General features: G+C 42.5%; 1 protein-coding gene and 1 pseudogene across 11 annotated transcripts in view; one reads left to right on the top strand and one right to left on the bottom strand.

Moving 5' to 3' along the window:
* TLK2 (tousled like kinase 2) overlaps nt 1-21,496 on the bottom strand; it is a 145,307-nt gene that overhangs the window by 103,723 nt on the left and 20,088 nt on the right. Inside the window, exon 2 of one of the 11 annotated variants that reach the window (XM_074388819.1) lies at nt 5,573-5,712. The exons of the other annotated variants lie outside the window; for them this stretch is intronic. The gene's annotated coding sequence lies outside the window, so the exon portion shown is untranslated. The remainder of the gene's footprint in view (nt 1-5,572; nt 5,713-21,496) is intronic. 11 annotated transcript variants of the gene reach the window in all.
* On the top strand, nt 17,039-17,531 carry LOC120366843 (peptidyl-prolyl cis-trans isomerase A pseudogene; annotated as a pseudogene).

The following is a 21,496-nucleotide window of genomic DNA, read 5'->3' as shown; positions in this document are numbered from 1 at the left end:
AGTACAGAGTAAGACCCTGTAAATAGGATGAAGAAACAAATTACTTACTGGAAGAAAATATTTTCAAACCACGCTTCCGCCAAAGGACTTGAGATTAGAATACCTAAAGAACTCCAATTAGAAAACTGGCAAAAATTATGAACAGACATTTTTCTAAAGAGGGAGTAGGCCTGGAGTGGTGGCTCATGCCTGTAATCCCAGCACTTTGGAAGGCCAAGGCTGGCAGATAACCAGAGGTTGGCAGTTCAAGACCAACCTGACCAACATGGAGAAACCCCGTCTCTACTAAAAATACAAAATTAGCTGGACATGGTGCTGCATGCCTGTAATCCCAGCTACTAGGGAGGCTGAGGCAGGAGAATCACTTAAACCCGGGAGGCAGAGTGCGGTAGCTGAGATGCGCCATTGCACTCCAGCCTGGGAAACAAGAGCAAAACTCCATCTCAAAAAACAGAACAAAAAAAAGAGGATGCAAAGATGACTAACCAGCATAAGAAACGATGTTCAACATCATAGCCTTTAGGGAAATACAAATTTAAACCACAATGAGATTGCATGGCATACCTGTAAGAATGGCTAAAATAAAAAACAGCAACAATAAAATGCTGTCAAGGATGTAGAGAAACCGAATCACGTACATTGCTGGTGATAATGTAAAAAGGTAAAGCCTTTTTTCTTTTTTTCTCTTTCATTATTATTATTTTAAAATGGGGTTTCACCATGTTGGCAGGTTGGTCTCGATCTCCTGACCTCATGATCCACCCGCCTCAGCCTCCCAAAGTATTGAAATTACAGTCATAAGCCACTGCACCCAGCCAGGTAAAGCCTTTTTTTTGTTTGGCAGTTTCTTTTAAAACTAAAAATGCACTTTAAACTCATCATTTGACCCAGCAATTGTACTCTTGAACATTTATTCCAGAGAAAGAAAAACATGTTCGTGTAAAAACCTATATAAGAATGTTCACAGTAGCTTTATTCATAACGGCCAAAACCTGAAAACAAACCAAATGTCCTCGTGAAGGACAATGGTTAAGCAAGGTGTACTATATCCACACCATGGAATACTACACAGCAATAAAAAGGAATGACCTATTTATATATGCAAAATCTCAAAACTTCAAGGAAATTATGACAAGTGAAAAAAGCCAACCTCAAAAAGCTGTAGGCTGGGGGCAGTGGCTTACACCTGTAATCCTAGCACTTTGGGAGACACCAAGGGAGGAAGACTGCTGGAACGCAGGAAATCAAGACCAGCCTGGGCAATATGAGACCCGCTCTGTGAAAAATTTAAAAATTAGCTAGCATGGTGGCTGTAGTCCCAGCTGCTCTGGAGGCTGGGATGAAAGGATCACTTCAATCCAGCAGGCAGCATCTGCAGTGAGCTAAGATCACACCACTGCATTCTAGCCTGAGTGACAGAGTGAGACCCTGTCTCAAAATAAAAGATTGTATACTTTGTGACTCCATGCATATGTACTACATTCTTGAAATAATGAAATTACAGAGCAAAATAGATTTGTAGTTGTCAATGGATTAAGGTTTCAAGGGAGAATGGGTGGGTGTGGCTACAAAGACATAGCAGGAAAGAGCCTTGTGATGAAGTAGTCGTGCATCTTGACTATACTGGTTACAATAAGCTACATGTGATAAAATTGCCTAGAAGTGTAAATACGCATATACATATGATTCACGTATAACTTGAAATCTGAATTAGTCTTATGGACTGTACCAATGTCAATTTTTTGGTTTTAATAATTTACTAGAATTACACAGGAGGAGAGATGCAGGGTACATGGATAGAACCGTCCTACCCATGTTGTGTAACTTCCTGTCAATCTCTAATTGCTCTGAAATAAAAAGATTTTTCTACAGTTTTGGGGTTTTTATGTATTATTTACCTGTTATTATAAAGTAGTAATAATGAAAAACAACACTTAGGTGGCATTTGCTAGGGCCAGGTATATCAGGACACCTAATCCTAGTAACAACCTGTTATGAGCTAAACTGTGTCCTCCCAAAATTCCTATGTTGAAGCCCAAATCTCCAGTACTTTAGTTTATTTGGAGATAGAAGTGTAAATCCAATAAAACTGGTGTTCTTAATGACAGGAGATGAAGACAGAGTGAGATAGAGCAAGCGAGCATGCCCAGACACGTACGCACACACAGAGGGACCACAATATGAGGCCACAGGAAGGAGGCAGGCATCTGCAAGCCAAGGAGAAAGGAACCAAACCTGCTGACACCTTGCTAATGCACATCTAGCCTCCAGAATTATAAGAAAATAAATTTATGTTGTTTAAGCCACCCATATGCGGTATCTGTTAAGGCTGCCCTAGCAAAAACAACCTTGTGAGGTAGCTGCTCTTATTACTCACTTATAGATGAGGAAAGAAATTTTATAGTTCAATAAACTCACTCAAGGTCACACTGTGATACCCTGCTTTTTGCCAGCTAAAACTAACTTTCCTTTTCCCTGAATAAAAGCTGTTCAAGCTTTATGTTAGCCTTTTTGAGCTGAACAGACTTCATTTTGGCTTCTTCATTTTAGTAACCCTCTCCCCATTAAGTACATAACTATAATATAAAGCAGGGTTAGACTGACTCTGGGCACCCAGAAATGCCTTTGTTGATAAGAGGCCGAACAAAGTGGTATCAGCAGAGCCTGGAATTGTAGCTGCAGTGAGTGCTCAGAGCCTGTCTTATCCATAAATTGTATGTCTTTCATGACAGCTATACTCCTCATACCTGGCACTGTTTTATTTCTTATGTATCAGTTTTTCTTTTTAACTTTTTGCTTACCCCACCTTTATGAAAACTTTGTTTCAGCTAGGTTCCCCACTTCCTGTTAAAACTAGTGTATAAAAGACCACCTAACTTTTTCTTCGGGCTGAGAGAATTTTGGGCGTTAGCCATTCTCGGTCACCCGCTTAATAAAGGACTCATAATTCATTCTCAGAGTGTGGCGCATTCCTTGACTCGCTCAGGTACAACAACACAGCCATTAGGAAGCAAAGCCAAGACGTGAATCAAGGCTATCTGGTTCAAAATATGTACTCCTCACCATTAAGCCATACTTAGTCTGTAGGTGCTGTCATGATAAAATACCTAAGACTGGGTAATTTTTTTTTTAAGACAGGGTCTCACTCTGTCACCCAGGCTGGAGTGCAGTGTTCCAGTCATGGCTCACTGCAATCTTGACCTCTGGGCTCAAGTGATCCTTCTGCCTCAGCCTCCTAAGTAGCTGGGATTACAGGCACACGCCACCACGTCTGGCTAACTTCTCTGTTTTTGTAGAGATAGGGTTTCACCATTTTTCCCAGGATGGTCTCGAACTCTTGGGCTCAATCAATATGCCAGCCTCCATCTACCAAAATGCTGGGATTACAGGGATGAGACACTGCACCTACTCGACTGAGTAATTATGAAAAACAGAAATTTAATTTCTCACAGTTCTGGAGGCTGGGAAGTCCAGTATCAAGGCACTAGCAGGTTAGGTGTCTGGTGAGGGTCCAGGCTCTGCTTCTAAGATGATGCCTTGAACACTGTGTCCTCCAGAAGGAAGGAAAGCTACATCCTCATATAGTAGAAGACAGAAGGGCAAGAGGGGATGGACACTGCCCTCACATGGCAAGGTGTAAAAACAGACAAGTTCATGTTATCAAGCCTTTAAAAATATACCTAATACCATTCATGAGAGGAGGAGGAGGAGCTCTCTTTACCTAATCACCTCTTAATATACTGGCAACAGGTCTGGTGTGGTGGCTCACACCTGTAATCCCAGCACTTTGGGAAGCTGAGGCAGGCAGATCACGAGGTCAGAAGATTGAGATCAGCCTGGCCAACATGGTGAAACCCCATTTCTACTAAAAATACAAATATTAGCTAGGCATGGTAGCAAGCATCTGTAATCCCAGCTACTTGGGAGACAGAGGTTGCAGTGAGCCGAGACTGCCATTACACTCCAGTCTGGGCAACAGAGAGACTACATCTCCAAAAAGAGAGAGAGAGAGAGAAAGAGAGAGAGAGAGAAAGAAAGAGAGAAAGAGAGAGAGAGAGAGAAAGAGAGAGAGAGAGAAAGAGAGAGAGAGAGAGAGCGCAACAACACCTGAATTCTGGAGGGACAAATTCAAACCATAGCACTGACTCTAGATATATTAATCAGTTATTAAACACTGAACTTGTCTGACATTCCTAGGATAAACTACTTGAAACAAAACAAGGGAATAATCTGCTGTGGTCATTTGCTAGTATTTTTAATTTAAATATCTACACATTTTTTTTTTTTTTTTTTTTTTTTTTTTTTTGAGACAGAGTTTCGCTCTTGTTACCCAGGCTGGAGTGCAATGGCGCGATCTCGGCTCACCGCAACCTCCGCCTCCTGGGCTCAGGCAATTCTCCTGCCTCAGCCTCCTGAGTAGCTGGGATTATAGGCACGCGCCACCACGCCCAGCTAATTTTTTGTATTTTTAGTAGAGACGGGGTTTCACCATGTTGACCAGGATGGTCTTGATCTCTCGACCTCGTGATCCACCCGCCTCGGCCTCCCAAAGTGCTGGGATTACAGGCTTGAGCCACCGCGCCCGGCCTCTACACATTTATAAATGAGATTCAGTTATACTTTTACTTTTTCACGTTTGTTGTTTTACTGTCAAGAGTTGTTTACTACTATGTTGTTATTCAACATGAGAAGTATCTGCTTCTTAAAAAAGGTTAGAGACCAGGCATGGTGACTCACACATGTAATCTCAACAATTTGGGAGGCAGAAGAGGGAGGATTACTTGACCCCAAGGGTTCCAGACCAGCTTGGGTAGCATAGCAAGATCCCATCTCTACAAAAAATTTAAAAATTACCCAAGTGTGGTGGTCCATGCCTGAGGTCCCAGCTACTTGGGAGGCTGAGGTGGGGGAACTGCCTGAGCTCAAAAGGCTGAGGCTGCAGGAAGCTGTGTTTGTATCACTGCACTCCAGGCTGGGTGACAGACCAAGACCCTATCTCTAAATAAATGAATGAATTAATTAATTAAAAGGTTAGGAGAAATCACCAACACCTAGAGTGTGGACTTTTGCCCCCTTAAGGCGGTATGAGGGAGAGGAGGAGTAGTTTTACAATTGCCTAAATTTTTTTTGGTTACAAGAGTCTATTCTGGTTTTGTTGTTGTTGTTGAGATGGAGACTCATTGTTTCACCCAGGCTGGACTGCAGTGGTGCGATCTCAGCTCACTGCAACCTCTACCTCCTGCAAGCAATTCTAGTGCCTCAGCCTCCCGAGTAACTGGGATTACAGGCGTGCACTACCACACTCGGCTAATTTTGGTATTTTTAGTAGAGACAGTGTTTCACCATGTTGGCCAGTCTGGTCTCAAACTCCTGACTTCAGGCGATCTGCCTGCCCCGGCCTCCCAAAGTGCTGTCCCAGGCATGAGCCACCACACCCAGCCACTATTCTGATTTTTATGTCTTAGTTGGCCAGTATTAATTCCTATTATCTTTGAAATAATTTACTCATTGAGACTTTCATATAACTAACAACATTCACTTCCAGTATTTTCTGTTTGTAAGTCCTCAGTACCTTTTGTTATATCCGATGTACTCTCCTTCATTTTGCCTTCCTAATTTTCCAACTCTTGATTATTTCCCATTCTTCAGTTTTGCAATGTATTTATTTCTTCTTGCATAATTATTGTTTTTTCCTTCTCTTTTCTAGTTTTCCTAAAACCATAAATTGAATGGTAAATTCATACTCTTGTACATTAAATGCTTTTTTGTCCACATTATTAAAGTTTAATTATGTGGCATTTTATCTTATTTTCTTAGTAAAATAGTCTGTTACTTGTCATTTGCTATGTAATAGCTATCAGGGAGAACGCTTACTAATGTCCATGTCACTTGGGAGGGAAAATTATCCTTTAAAAGAGCCACCCGCAGACTAAAAAATAAAAATGTACCAAATTTTTAAAAAACTAATTTTGATAATAAGATCTCTCCATAAAAGTTCTACTTTCTATGACAACATTTAAACTGAGTACCCTGTCTCCTGCTGATAAAAATTTTCTAAGTAAAAAATCAAATGGACAGATTAGAAAATGAGTAAGAGTCAAGTTTCTTGTCTTTAAAAGAGCATATTTTACAAAACTAAAGTAAAATATGTTTCTAATATATTTAAAATGTACTTTTGGTGGGGGGGGGGGTGCTCTTAATACTTCCGTTACAAGCCTAGAGAAAATTCTGTGGATAAATTATAAATCCATGAACACTGAGGTTAAGATGCAAATCTTGATACCAGCCCTTCAGCAGCAAGAAGAAGGCTCCCATAAACTAAGAAAAAATTGTAGCACGGAGGCCAAAGGTTAATCTTTCACTCCTGTAAAAGTTTAAATGTCAACATTTGCTGGGCTTCTGAAGTTTTCATTCCTCCTTAGACTAAATTGGCAGCTTAAAAGGGACTGAGAACAGAAGACAAGTTATACCTGCACAGGTGTAAAGAAATATATAGCTGCGAACAAAGTCAAGCTACCCCATACTCCAATAATGCCATTTTAAAAACTAAGAGTCTCTATACTCTTTATTTTAGTCATTAGTAGTACTAACTTTTCACACCATACCAAGATCAAAACAGCAATCAAAATAGTTTGACTTCCAGTTCAGGAGCAGTGGCTCATGTCTGTAATCCCATCATTTTGGGAGGCTGAGATGGATGGGTCACAAGGTCATGGAGCTCAAGAGCAGCCTGACCAACATGGTGAAACCCCATCTCTACTAAAAATACAAAAATTAGCCAGGCGTGGTGGCATGCACCTGTAATCCCAGCTACTCAGGAAGTTGAGGCAGGATAATCACTTGAACCTGGGAGGTGGAGGCTGCAGTGAGCTGAGATCCGTCTCAAAAAAAACCAAAAAACAAAAAATGAAAAAAACAGAAAAAACAGGGTGACTCCCAGAGACTTTACAGCATTCTTAGAAGTGAAACAGATGTGAAATCTGTTAAATTCTTACTTGGTGTGTATGAACAGAAGAATTCTAGGTCAAGTGAACAAAACTTTAACTTTTTTTGGTTTTTGAGTGTGGACTTCTGCCCCCTTAAGGGCACTCTGTCACCCAGGCCGGAGTGCAGTGGCACGATCTTGGCTCACTGCAACCTCCGCTCCTGGGTTCAAGCGATTCTCCTGCCTCAGCCTCCCGAGTAGTGGAACTACAGGTGAGCGCCACCACACCTGGCTGATTTTTTAAATATTTTTAGTTGAGACAGGGTTTCACCATATTGGCCAGGCTGGTCTCAAACTCCTGATATCAGGTGATCCACCCACCTTGGCCTCCCAAAGTGCTGGGATTACAGGCATGAGCCACCGCATCCAGCCAAAAGTTTAACTTTAATCATAAAAATGAGAATCACAATAAATAAATAAATAAATAAATAAGAAAAATGAGAACCACAGATGCTCAATCAATTCCCAGATTGGAGTCAGTTTACAGACCTAGAACCCACTAAATGAGGAAGAGGTCAAGTTCCAATGAGTATGACCCTACTACAGGGCCAAAAATTTCTATGGTGCTGTTAATTTTTCTCCCAGCCATCCACAAAAGGACCTATGGCCTCTTATTAGGATGGCTATGTACTGGGGAAAAGAATTACCAACTAGCCACTGGCTCTGAACTAGCACTAATTCCAGAAGACCCAACTGTCGCTATGGTCTACCAGTCAGAATAGGGTTTGTGGAGGTCAGGTGATCCATGGAGTTTTAGCTCAGGTTCATCTTTCAGTGGGTCCCTGAACCCATGCTATGGTTATTTCCTGTTTTTGAATGCATTAATAAAACAGACATTACAACTAGCAAAATCCCCACATTACTTTCAATCTGGCAGAGAGCACTATACCCTTTTAACTCACAAAAATCATCTTCAGCAACACCCCATCTCAAGAAAAAAACTTTTAAAAGAACAAAAGAAACCTGACTTATTTTAAAACTAATGCTGGGCACAGTGGCTTATGCCTATAATCCCAGCACTTTGGGAGGCTGAGGCTTGAGGATGGCTTGAGGACAGGAGTTTGAGACCAGCCTGGGCAACATGGCAAAACCCCAACTTTACCAAAAATAAAGAAATCAGCCAGGCATGGTGGTGTGCATCTGTAGTCCCACCTACTGAGGAGGTGGAGGTGGGAAGATAGCTTGAGCCTGGGGAGGTTGAGGTTGCGGGAAGCCAAGGTCACACCACTGCACTCTGGCCTGGATGACAGAACCAGAACCTGTCTCAAAAATAAAAATAAAAAAGAGTAGCAAACATGTTTGGGTGACACAGATACAATAATGAAGTCAATTTTTTACTTCTAGTTAATTTTGACCAAAAATATAGTGATTTTAAATGAGTGATTCTGTGTAGTAGAAAACCAAATAATAATGATAATAATCACCATATACAGTCAGCAGATCCTTAATTAATATTAAGGATACATATATATATTTTGAGACAGAGTCTTGCTCAGTTGCCCAGGCAGGAGTGCAATGATGCAATATTGGCTCACTGAAACCTCTACCTCCCGAGTTCAAGTTATTCTCCTGCCTCAGCCTTCAGAGTAGCTGGGATTGTAGGTGTGCACCACCATGCCTAGCTAATTTTTTTGTATTTTTAGTAGACAGGCGGTTTTGCCACATTGGCGAGGCTGGTCTCAAACTCCTGGGGTCAGGCAATCTGACTGCCTCAGCCTCCCAAAATGCTAGAATTATAGGCATGAACCATCGCACTTGGCAACGTTTATGATTTTTAGTAATATTTCTTTATTTTTCTTTTTGAGATGGGAGTTTCCCTCTGTTGCCCAGGCTGGAGTACAGTGGCACAACCTCGGCTCACTGCAACTTCTGCCTCCCGGATTCAAGCGATTCTCCTGCCTCAGCCTCCAGAGTAGCTAGAACTACAGTCACGTGCTATCATGCCAACTAATTTTATAGATAGGTAGATAGATAGATAGATAGATAGATAGATAGATAGATGATAGATTTTTTTTTTTTTTTGAGACGGAGTTTCGCTCGTTACCCAGGCTGGAGTGCAATGGCGCGATGTCGGCTCACCGCAACCTCTGTCTCCTGGGTTCAGGCAATTCTCCTACCTCAACCTCCTGAGTAGCTGGGATTACAGGCACGTGCCACCATGCCCAGCTAATGTTTTGTATTTTTAGTAGAGACTGGGTTTCACCATGTTGACCAGGATGGTCTAGATCTCTTGACCTCGTGATCCACCCACCTCGGCCTCCCAAAGTGCTGGGATTACAGGCTTGAGCCACTGCGCCCAGCCCCATGAAGTAACTCTTAATAAATAACACGTATTTATTATTTATAAATGTTATTTATTAAAACTTTTAGGCTGGGCACAGTGACTCACGCCTATAATCCCAGCACTTTGGGAGGCCAATGTGGGTGGATCACCTGAGGTCAGGAGTTTGAGACCAGCCTGGCCAACATGGAGAAATCCTGTCTCTACTAAAAATATAAAAATGAGCCAGGTGTGGTGGCAGATGCTTGTAATCTGAGCTACTTGGGAGGCTGAGGCAAGACAATTGCTTGACCCCAGGAGGCAGAAGTTGTAGTGAGCCAAGATCGCGCCATGACTCCAGCCTGGGCAACAGAGCAAAACTCCATGTCAAAAAAAAAAAAAAAAAAAAAAAAAAACCCACACTTTTAATAAGTGACAAAACACTGTAAATAAATGTGTTTACAGAATGATTCTTTAAAGAACAATTATCCAAACCAGGTCTGTATATATGAACATCTATGTGGTAGATCTCCAAAATCATCTGCTGAGTGGAAAATGAGCTATTACAGTTTTCATTCTTACACAAGTATGCAAACATTCCTTATATAACTGAAAATTATCATTAAAGAAAAAACAAATCCTAAGAGAAAACAGTATGATTCCAATACACACAGAAGCACTATCCATATACAACTGCTATATATCTCATAATAGGGCCTATAATTTATGTCTTTAGCTTTTTCCTTATGCTAAAAGTTCTCTTTTTATTAAGAAACCACAAATTCAATATTTACATACAGAATCTAGAAGCTCTGTACAAAATCCTGGAGCATAATCACAGTAAAGAAAACAAAGAAATAAAAAAAAAAAAGAAAAAAAATATAAAAATCAACATAATCTAGATTTTTAAAACCCCAAGAGGTATGCAACCTTAAAGAAAGTTCAGTGACCAGTAAGTTTAGGCTGGTGGTTTTTTGTTGTGAAGAGACTAGTACTTCACATGTGAGAAAAAAAAAAATCCCACTGCCATCTCCAGTAGAAACTGTGTAACAAAATCCTTACTAGAACTGATATAATGGTAAGATGCAGAAGTCATCTTACCGTTATACCAATTCTGGCTCTTGACTGTGGCACAAGCGTTACATGGCCTTCCTTCAAGGCCTAGAAGTTAAGACAGTAACTTTAAGTTTGTAACAATGACTGCCTTCTATATACACACACGTCCTAGCACTGGTTCCAGGTTTCACCTTTCTGTCTGGAAAAGACAGCTGAGAGTTTTCCACCAAGGCATGGCAATCTCATGTGACCTGTCAATTCCAAAAATTACAGTACTAACCTATAATCAAATGATGGCAGTATATTTGGTATAACCCACATATAGACTCTCAGCTAGATAACTGTTACTTATGACCCTAAAGTACATATTTCCAAGGCACAAGCCATGGCTCAGAGTTAAAATTAACCTGCAATTTAAATACACTAACTTAGATTAAAGTGTACCGGCTGGCTATGGAGGCTCACGCCTGTAATCCCAGCACTTTGGGAGGCCGAGGCAGGAGGATCACTAGAGCCCAGGAGTTTGAGACCAGTCTGAGCAACATGGCAAAACCCCATCTCTACAAAAATAAATAAATAACCAGGCATAATGGCATGCACCTGTGGTCCCAGCTACTAAGGAGGCTAAGGTAAGAAGATCTATCGAGCCCAAGAGATAGAGGCTATAGAGAGCTGTGTTCACATCACTGCACTCCAGCCTGGAATTGGTATAATAAGATGCAGGTGTTAACATTCCACCCAGCATTCTGGGTGACGGAGCAAGACTGTGTCTCAAAATATTGAAAACAATGTATATTAAAACCATTTTTAAAATGGTGTCTCAAAAATAAAAAAATAAAAACAAAATAAATAGAAAAAAAACCTGGTTGCTTAGGAACTGATGTATCTGCAGTGTTAAAAATAAAAAGGGGAAAAAAAAAACTGGTGTCCTGAGTTGCAAGTGGTGGTTCCCGCCTATAATCCCAACACTTTGAAAGGCTAAGGCAGGAGGACCACTTGAGGCCAGGACTTCAAGATAGCCTGAGCAACACGGTAAGACCCTGTCTCTGCGAAAAAAAAAAAAAAAAAAAAAAAAAAAAAAATGCCGGTATGGTAGTGCATGCCTATAGTCTTCGCTTCTTGGAAGGCTGAGTTGTGAGGATCACTTAAGTCAAGGAGTTTGAGGCGACAGTGAACTATGATCCCACCACTGCACTTTAGTCTGGGCAACAGAGCAAGATCCTGCCTCTAATACAATTTTAAAATAAGAAATAAAACTGGTATCTTGACATATCAACTGGGAGGTGTATCGCAAGAAATCACTGACAGTGTTTTTTCTTGTGACTGATGTATTTTTAAAATAACATCACAGCCAGACACATTGGTTCACACCTGTAATTCCAGCACTTTGGGAGGCTGAGTCAGTTGGATCACTTGAGGTCAGGAGTCTGAGATCAGCCTGGGCAACACAGCAAAATCCTGTGTCTACTAAGAATTCCAAAATTAGCCAGGCATGGTGGCGCACACCAGTAGTCGCAGCTACTGGGGTGATTAAGGAAGGAAAATCGCTTGAACCTGTGAGGTGGAGGCTGCAATAATTTACGCCAACATCACGCTACTATACTCCAGCCGGGGCGACAGAGTGAAACTTAGTCTCAAAATAATAAATAAATGAAAATAAAAATAAAATAGATTCAAAATTAGCACTGTAGTTTTTTTTTTTTTTTTTTTTTGAGACGGAGTTTCGCTCGTTACCCAGGCTGGAGTACAATGGCGCGATCTCGGCTCACCGCAACCTCCACTTCCTAGGTTCAGGCAATTCTCCTGCCTCAGCCTCCTGAGTAGCTGGGATTACAGGCGCGTGCCACCATGCCCAGCTAATGTTTTGTATCTTTAATAGAGACGGGGTTTCACCATGTTGATCGGGATGGTCTCGATCTATTGACCTCGTGATCCACCCGCCTCGACCTCCCAAAGTGCTGGGATTACAGGCTTGAGCAACCGTGCCCGGCCAGTTTTTTTTTTAAAGACAAGGTCTCGCTGCGTTGCCCAGGCTGAGTGCAGTGGTACAATCACAGCTCACTGGCAGCCTCAACCTCCCAGGCTTAAGCAATCCTCCCACCTCAGCCTCCCAAGTAGCTGGGACTACAGGTTCATGCCACCATGTCTGGCTTTTTTAAATGTAATTTTTTGGTAGAGATGGGGGTGTCACTATGTTGCCCTGGCTGGTCTCAAACTCCTGGACTCAAGAGATCCACCCACCTCGGCCTCCCAAAGTACAGAGATTACAGGCATAAGCCATTATGTCCTGCCTAAAAAATTAATCTCATTTACTTGCATTTCCTCCTGACTGGGAATGCATGGGATGGTCCAAGGGTGTGACCAACAGAGAACAGCTGGTCCTAACAGTTTGAAGTCAAATAGACGTGGGACTGAATCTCTGAACCACTTTATGAAACTGGGCAAATCACTTAAGTTCTATTAGCTCTTGCCTTCTTGAAATCTGTGGATTTCAAGAGGAAAAACCACCTACCTTATGGATGTTTCAAGGATTAAATAAAATAGTACTATATATTGGGGAAGAGGGTATTACAGTACATGAAATATAGTTGGTATTCAATGAAGATTATTAGTTACCTCTTTTCCCCTTTATGGGACTCCTACATGGACCATCCTTAACATGAAATTTTAACCAACCAACCAGTTTCAACCACCCTATGAACTATTAAGCATGTATTACAATAAAATAACTTGCCACCCTGTGTGCCTGTAATCCCAGCTACTCAGGAGGCTGAGGCAGGAGAATTGCCTGAACCCAGGAGGCGGAGGTTGCGGTGAGCCGAGATCGCACCATTGCACTCCAGCCTGGGTAACAAAAGCAAAACTCCATCTCAAAAAAAAAAAAAAAAGAAAACTTAGCGGGGCGTGGTGGCTCAAGCCTGTAATCCCAGCACTTTGGGAAGCTGAGGCGGGTGGATCACGAGGTCAAGAGATCGAGACCATCCTGGTCAACATGGTGAAACCCCGCCTCTATTAAAAATACAAAAAATTAGCTGGGCATGATGGCGCGTGCCTGTAATCCTAGCTACTCAGGAGGCTGAGGGAGGAGAATTGCCTGAACCCAGGAGGCGGAGAGCCGAGACCGTGCCACTGCACTCCAGCCTGGGTAACAAGAGCGAAACTTCGTCTCAAAAAAATAAATAAATAAATAAATAAATAAATAAATAAATAAATAAATAAAAACTTGCCACCCATAGGGGCCAAATTATTCAACAAGTCACAATAATTAAGATAGAACTAGGCGCTGGGCGTGGTGGCTCAAGCCTGTAATCCCAGCACTTCGGGAGGCCGAGGCGGGTGAATCACGAGCTCAAGAGATCTAGACCATCCTGTTCAACATGGTGAAACCCCGTCTCTACTAAAAATACAAAAAATTAGCTGGTCATGGTGGTGCGTGCCTGTAATCCCAGCTACTCAGGAGGCTGAGACAGAATTGCCTGAACCCAGAAGGTGGAGGTTGCGGTGAGCCGAGATCGCGCCATTGCACTCCAGCCTGGGTAACAAGAGCGAAACTCTGTATCGAAAAAAAAAAAAAAAAAAAAGATATAACTACACCAAGCACCGTAGCACATACCTGTAATCCCAGCACTTTGGGAGGCCTAGGCAGGTGGATCACATGTGACAAGGAGTTCAAGAGCAGCCTGGCCAACATGGCAAAACCCCATCTCTTAGACAAAAGTTAGCTGGGCATGGTGGTACACACCCATAATCCCAGCTACTAGGGTGGCAGAGGTTGCAGTGAGCCAAGACGTGCAACGGCACTCTAAGCTGGGTGAGAGAGGGAAACCCTGTCTCAGAAAAACATACATACACACACACACACACACACACACACACACACACACACACACAGAGACACGTTTGTGTGTGTGTGCAAGGCTCAAAAACAGAAGCTTTGAACCACTGATCTAAATCAAAAGTGTTAAGTCAAAGCTGGAAACTCAGGGCCCTAAATTTACTTCTGCCTTCAATTTCCATTAGATTATAACTTCTATGAGGGCACAGGTCAATGTTTTTATTCAATCCTATATCCCTAGCACAGTATCTATTTCAGGTGTCCCCAGACTACGGCCCTCAGGCTGCATGTGGCCCCCTGAGGCCATTTATCCGCCCCCCCCACCGCACTTCAGGAAGGGGCACCTCTTTCATTGGTGGTCAGTGAGAGGAGCACAGTATGTGGCGGCCCTCCAATGTTCTGAGGGACAGTGAACTGGCCCCATGTGTAAAACGTTTGGGGACGCCTATATAGTAGGTGTTTATAAAGACATGCTTATGAACAAATTCTCTTTAATCTTTTGCACCTGAATGCCTTCATCCATGAAACAAGAATAAAAAATAATTTCTTCCATTCTTGGGGAATGTTTCAACATTGCACATTACTTGATGCTACTATAAAGAGTGTTGCTTTAATTTTTTTTTTTTGCTTAATTACAACTGCCAATTGTTCATTGCTAGTATGAGAAATACAACTGGATTTAGCAAATTGATCTGTATTCTAGCTAAACTTAAATTCTAGTAGTTTTTTTTTTTTTCTTTTTTTTTTTTTGAGACGGAGTTTCGCTCTTGTTACCCAGGCTGGAGTGCAATGGCGCGATCTCGGCTCACTGCAACCTCCGCTTCCTGGGTTCAGGCAATTCTCCTGCCTCAGCCTCCTGAGTAGCTGGGATTACAGGCACGTGCCACCATGCCCAGCTAATTTTTTGTGTTTTTAGTAGAGACGGGGTTTCACCATGTTGACCAAGATGGTCTCAATCTCTTGACCTCGTGATCCACCCGCCCTGGCCTCCCAAAGTGCTGGGATTACAGGCTTGAGCCACCGTGCCCGGCCTCTAGTAGCTTTTTAATAGCTTACTTAGGACTTTCTACGTGTACAATCACGACATCTAAAGAATACATATAGTTTTACTTTTCCTTTGTAATCTGTAAGATTATTCATTTTACTTGCCCTATTTCTTTGGCTAGGACCTTTGGAAGATGTTTTTTTTGTTTGTTTTTTTTTTTTTTTTTGGAGACGGAGTTCCGCTCTTGTTACCCAGGCTGGAGTGCAATGGCGCTATCTCGGCTCACCGCAACTGCCGCCTCCTGGGTTCAGGCAATTCTCCTGCCTCAGCCTCCTGAGTAGCTGGGATTACAGGCACGCGTCACCATGCCCAGCTAATTTTTTGTATTTTTAGTAGAGACGGGGTTTCACCATGTTGACCAGGATGGTCTTGATCTCTCGACCTCGTGATCCACCCGCCTCGGCCTCCCAAAGTGCTGGGATTACAGGTGTGAGCCATCACCACAGGCCCCCCACTTTTTTTTTTTTTTTTTTTTTTAACAGGGTCTCACTTTTATTGACCAGGCTGGAATGCAGTGGCACTATCTCAGCTCACTGCAGCCTCAACCTCCTGAGGTTCAAGTGATTCTCCCACCTCAGCCTTCAGAGCAGCTGGGAGCACAGGCATGTACCACCATGCCTGGCTTATTTTCTGTGTTTTAGTTCAGATGGGATTTTGCTATATTGCCCAAGCTGGTCTCAAACTCCCAGACTCAGGCAATCTGCCCACCTTGGCCAACCAGAGTGTTGGCATTACAGGCAGGAGCTACCTTACCTCATCTTGTTTTCTATTTCATTTACTTTAGCTCTTTATTATTTCTCTTCTATTTAGATTTCTCTTTCTATTAAGGCAGAATGTTAGTTCACTGATTTTAGACCTTTCTTTTAAAGCTGCAAATTGCCTTCTAAAGCACTGTATTAGCTGTATCCCACAAATTTTGATATACTGTGTTTTCATTTTCAATTAGTGATGAATATTTTCTAATTTCCCTTGTGAATTCTTCTTTGACCCAAAGGTTATTCTGAAGTATGTTATTTCACTTTCAAATATTTGGAGATTTTCCAGATATCTTTTTCATTTCTAATTTAATTCCATTGTAGTCAGAGTAGACACTACATGATTTCAATCCTTTTAAATTTGTTGAAATGTGTTCTGTAGCCCAGCATATGGTCTATTTTGGTAAATGTTCCATGTGCACTTGAAAAGAATGTGAGCAGAGTGTTCTGTAAATGTCAATTAAGTATATTCCATTGAGAGTATTGTCCAAATCTTCTATATTCTTACTGATTTTTTTTTTTTGCCTGCTTGTTCTATCAATTATTGATAGAGAATGTTACAATTTCCAACGGTAACAGTGGATTTGTCTATTTTTCCTTTCAACTGTCAGTTTTTGCTTCCACTCTGTTACTGGATGCACATACATTTAGGACCAGTGTGTCTTCTCAAAAAATTGATCCTTCTTTCATGACAAATCGTACTTTATTACCCCAGCAATATTTTTCTTGTTGTGAAAGTCTCCTTTGTCTAATAAAATGACTCTAGCTTCTTTATACTTAAGTGTTTATACTTAGCTTTTTTATACTTAGTGATACTGTTTATACAATATCTTTTTTCATTCTTTTAAATATAAAGATACAATTAGCCAGGTGTGGTAGTACACACTTGTACTCCTCCCTACTTGGGAGGCTGAGACAGGAGGATCACTTGAACCCAGGAGTTTAAGGGCTGCAGTGAACTATGATCATACCTGTGAATAGCCACTGCACACCAGCATGGACAACATAGGGAGACCCTCATCTCTTTAAAAAATAAAATATAAAAAATAAAATATTAGGCTTTGCAGACACCCCTGCTGCCGGGAGCCTTGTACTATCAGCCATGGTCAACACCACCTTGTTCTTTGACACTGCCATCGACAGCGAGCCCCTGGGCTGCGTCTCCTTCGAACTGTTTGCAGACAAGTTTCTCAAGACGGCAGAAAACTTTTGTGAGCACTGGAGAGAAAGGATTTGGTTACAAGGGTTTCTGCTTTCACAGAATTATCCCAGGGTTTATGTGTCAGGGTGGTGACTTCACACGCCATAATGGCACTGGTGGCAAGTCCATCTACGGGAAGAAATGTGATGATGAGAATTTCATCCTAAAGCATACAGGTCCTGGCATCCTGTCCATGGCAATTGCTGGACTCTACACAAATGGTTCCCGGTTTTGCATCTGCACTGCAGAGACTGAGTGGCTGGATGGCAAGCATGTGGTCCTTGGCAAGGTGAAAGAAGGCATGAATACTGTGGAGGCCATGGAGCGCTTTGGGTCCAGGAATGGCAAGGCCAGCAAGAAGATCACCATGGCCGACTGTGGACAACTTGAGTAAGTTTGATTTGTGTTTTATCTTAACCACCAGACCATTCCTTCTGTAGCTCAGGAGAGCGCCCCTCCACCCCATTTGCTCGAAGTGTCCTGGAGTCTTTATGCTCTTGCTCAGTTCCCTTTGGGTTCCATGTCTGCCTTGTTCCCTTCCCTGCCTAGCTAGATTGCAGAGTTAAGTTTATGATCATGAAATAAAAACTAAATAACAACAACAAAGACGAAATATTGGAAATTGATTGTAATAAAAGGTTTGCTAGTGAAAGCAGAATCCCATTATAGCAAATGGAGCTCTAAAAAGTTCAGTGAGAATGGCCCATAATAAGAATTTTGTTCATGGCCGGGCGCGGTGGCTCAAGCCTGTAATCCCAGCACTTTGGGAGGCCGAGGCGGGTGGATCACGAGGTCAAGAGATCGAGACCACCCTGGTCAACACGGTGAAACCCCGTCTCTACTAAAAATACAAAAAAAAGTAGCTGGGCATGGTGGCACGTGCCTGTAATCCAAGTTACTCAGGAGGCTGAGGCAGGAGAATTGCCTGAACCCAGGAGGCGGAAGTTGCGGTGAGCCAAAATCGCGCCATTGCACTCCAGCCTGGGTAACAAGAGCGGAACTCCGTCTCAAAAAAAAAAAAAAAAGAATTTTGTTCTAATCTTTTAGAAGTAAACAAAACTTTGGAGAATTTGTTCAAGTAAGTTTTTCACAACAAATAATTCTTTTTTCTTTTTAAGACAGAGTTTCACTCTGTCACCCAGGCTGGAGTGCAGTTGTGTCATCTCAGCCCACTGCAACCTCTGCCTCCCGGGTTCAAGCAATTCTCGTGTCTCAGCCTGTCAAGTAGCTGGGATTACAGGCCTGTACCACTATGGCCAGCTAATTTTTTGTTTTTGTTTTTCTTTTGAGATGGAGTCTCACTTCACTGCCCAGGCTGGAGTGCAGTGGCGTGATCTCGACTAACTGTAACCTCTGCCTCCTGAGTTCAAGTGATTGTTCTGCCTCAGCCTACCGAGTAGCTGGGACTACAGGCGCAAGCCACCGCGCCATCTGACTTTTGTATTTTTAGTAGAGTCAGGGTTTTGCCACACTGGCCAGGCTGGTCTTGAACTCCTGAGCTCAGGTAATCTCAGGCCAGCCTCGGCCTCCCAAAGTGATGAGATTACAGGCATGAGTCACTGTGCCCAGCTATTTTTTGTATTTTTAGTAGATACAGGGTTTCACCATGTTGCCCAGGCTGGTCTTGAATTCCTGAGCTCAGGTAATCCGCCCATCTCAGCCTCCCAAATGCTAGGATTACAGGCATGAGACACTGTGCCCAGCCAACAAATACTGCTACACAACAAATGGCTCCTTGAGTTCTGGTCCAGAGTATGTAACAATCTTTTTCTGTTTTTCCTTATTGAGCACTATTAGTATGTAAAAAATAGGCTGGGTGTGGTGGTTCACACCTGTAATTCCAATACTCTGGGAGGCTGAGGAAGACGAATCATTTAAGCCCAGCAGTTTGAGACCAGCTGGGGCAATGTGGCAAAATCCCGTCTTTTTTATTTTTATTTTCATGTTTTTTTGAGATAGACTATCAATCTGTCACCCAGGCTGGAGTGTAGTGGCACAATCTCAGCTCACTGCAATGGCCGCCTCCCAGGTTCAACTAATTCTCCTGTCTCAGCCTCCTAAGTAGTTGGGACTACAGGCGCACACCACCATGCCCGGCCAATTTTTGTATTTTTAGTAGAGACAGGGTTTCACCGTGTTGGTCAGGCTGGTCTCGAATTCCTTATCTCAGGTGATTCACCTGCCTCGGCCTCCCAAAGTGCTGAGATTACAAACGTGAGCCACTGAGCCCAGCCAACACAGTTTTTACAAAAAGTACAAAAATTAGGCCAAGTGCGGTAGCTGAAGCCTATAATCCCAGCACTTTCGGAGGCCGAGGCGGGTGGATCACGAGGTCGAGAGATCGAGACCGTCCTGGTCAACATGGTGAAACCCCGTCTCTACTAAAAATACAAAAAATTAGCTGGGCATGGTGGCGCGTGCCTGTAATCCCAGCTACTCAGGAGGCTGAGGCAGGAGAATTGCCTGAACCCAGGAGGCAGAGGTTGCGGTGAGCCGAGATCGCGCCATTGCACTCCAGCCTGGGTAGCAAGAGCGAAACTCCGTCTCAAAAAAAAAAAAAAAAAAAAAAGAGATGAGACCTTTTAACATTGCTTCAGTATCAAGCAAGACATAGGTCTACCTCACTTTTTCCCACGTAATATTCTAATCATCTCTAGAAAAATTCTCTTTCAAAATGAGCTACCAAATAACACAGCATTCAAAAAGACAGGGCTTGGCTGGGCACAGCAATTCATGCCTGTAATCCCAGCACTGTGGGAGGCCAAAGCAGGTGGATCACTTGAAGCCAGGAGCTCAAGACCAGCCAGACCAACATGGTGAAACCCTCTGCCACTACTGAAAAAACAAAAAATTACCTGGGCATGGTGGCACATGCTTGTAATCCCAGCTACTCAGGAGGCTGAGAAAGGAAAATAACTTGAACCCGGGAGGCAGAGGTTGCAGTGAGCCAAGATTGTGCCATTGCACTCCAGCATGGGCGACAGAGCAAGATTTTTGTCTCAAAAAAAAAAAGACAAAGTCAGGCATAGTGGATCATACCTGTAATCTCAGCACTTTGGGAGGCCAAGGTGGGAGGATCACCAGAGGTCAGGAGTTTGAGACCAGCCTGACCAACATGGCAAAACCCCAAAAAATTAGCTGGGCTAGGTGGTGGGCGCCTGTAGTTCCAGCTACTCAGGAGGCTGAGGCAGAATAATCGCTTGAACCCAGGAGGCAGAAGCTGCAGTGAGCCGAGATTGCACCACTGTACTCCAGCCTGGGCGACGGAGCAAGACTTCGTCACAAAAAAAAAAAAAAGCGGGGTGGGGGGGGTTTATAGGATACCATCAACTATGTTTAAGTAAACTAAATCTTTTAACTTTCTAATTCATTGCATGGTGCTATTGTTTTCTCTCTAGGACCTAAAAACTAGGAAATACAACTTATCCCAAAGCCTGAAAGCCCTAAGGAATCTGTTATGATGAAATTTTACTTGCAATAGTACTTGCAGAATTTAATGTGACCCCCTCATTAAACCTCAGAATATATTTTACACAGAGAGAATTCAAAAGAAATATAGACATTATCAGGTATAAAGGTTTGCTCTTCAAATCTTCAGTAAGTCCAAGAGATAATGAGGGTCTCTGAATTATTTTTCACCTACACAGTCTAGTTAAAATGTCAAATTGAGCCAAGCGCAGTGGCTCAGGCCTGTAATCCCTACACTTTGGGAGGCCAGGCGGGTGGATCACCTGAGGTAAGGAGTTCAAGCCCAGCCCAGCCAACATGATGAAATCCCGTCTCTACTAAAAATACAAAACATTAGCTACTCAGGATGCTGAGGCAGGAGAATTGCTTGAACCCGAGAGGCAGAGGTTGCAGTGAGCCACTGCACTCCAGCCTGGGCAACAAAAGCAAAACTCTGTCTCAAAAATACATAAAATGAAATATAAAATAAAATGTCAGATTGGCTTGACTTCAGCTCAACTTTTACCAATTCCTATTAGATGAAAGGATTTCAACTCCCTGTAGTAAAACTTACCACAAACTCCTCTAAAGCTCTGATTAATAAAACTGGAGAAATAAAGTACTGCTTAATAAATTCAATCTAATAATGGAGGGGAAAGTCTTTTAAGACATGGTCTCAAGACTGGAAGGAATAACAGTAAAAGGTTGGGAATTAGATTTAGTCCAGTCTCTTCCACAATGACTCTCCACACAACATCTCTAATAATTAGGTACACAGCCTTTGCTCAGATACTTCCTGTAAGAGAAATACTGTGTAGAGAAAACAAAGCAATATGCTTAATTCAGGATCTATTTTGAGTCACAGAACTTTTTTTTTTTTTTTTTTTTTGAGATAGGGTTTCACTCTGGCAC

The sequence above is a fragment of the Saimiri boliviensis genome, chromosome 17 (genome assembly GCF_048565385.1).
Source record: "Saimiri boliviensis isolate mSaiBol1 chromosome 17, mSaiBol1.pri, whole genome shotgun sequence".
In the NCBI taxonomy this organism is placed as follows: Eukaryota; Metazoa; Chordata; class Mammalia; order Primates; family Cebidae; genus Saimiri; species Saimiri boliviensis.
Note: the sequence above shows the minus strand (reverse complement) of the source record. Positions and strands in the feature narration are given on the sequence as shown.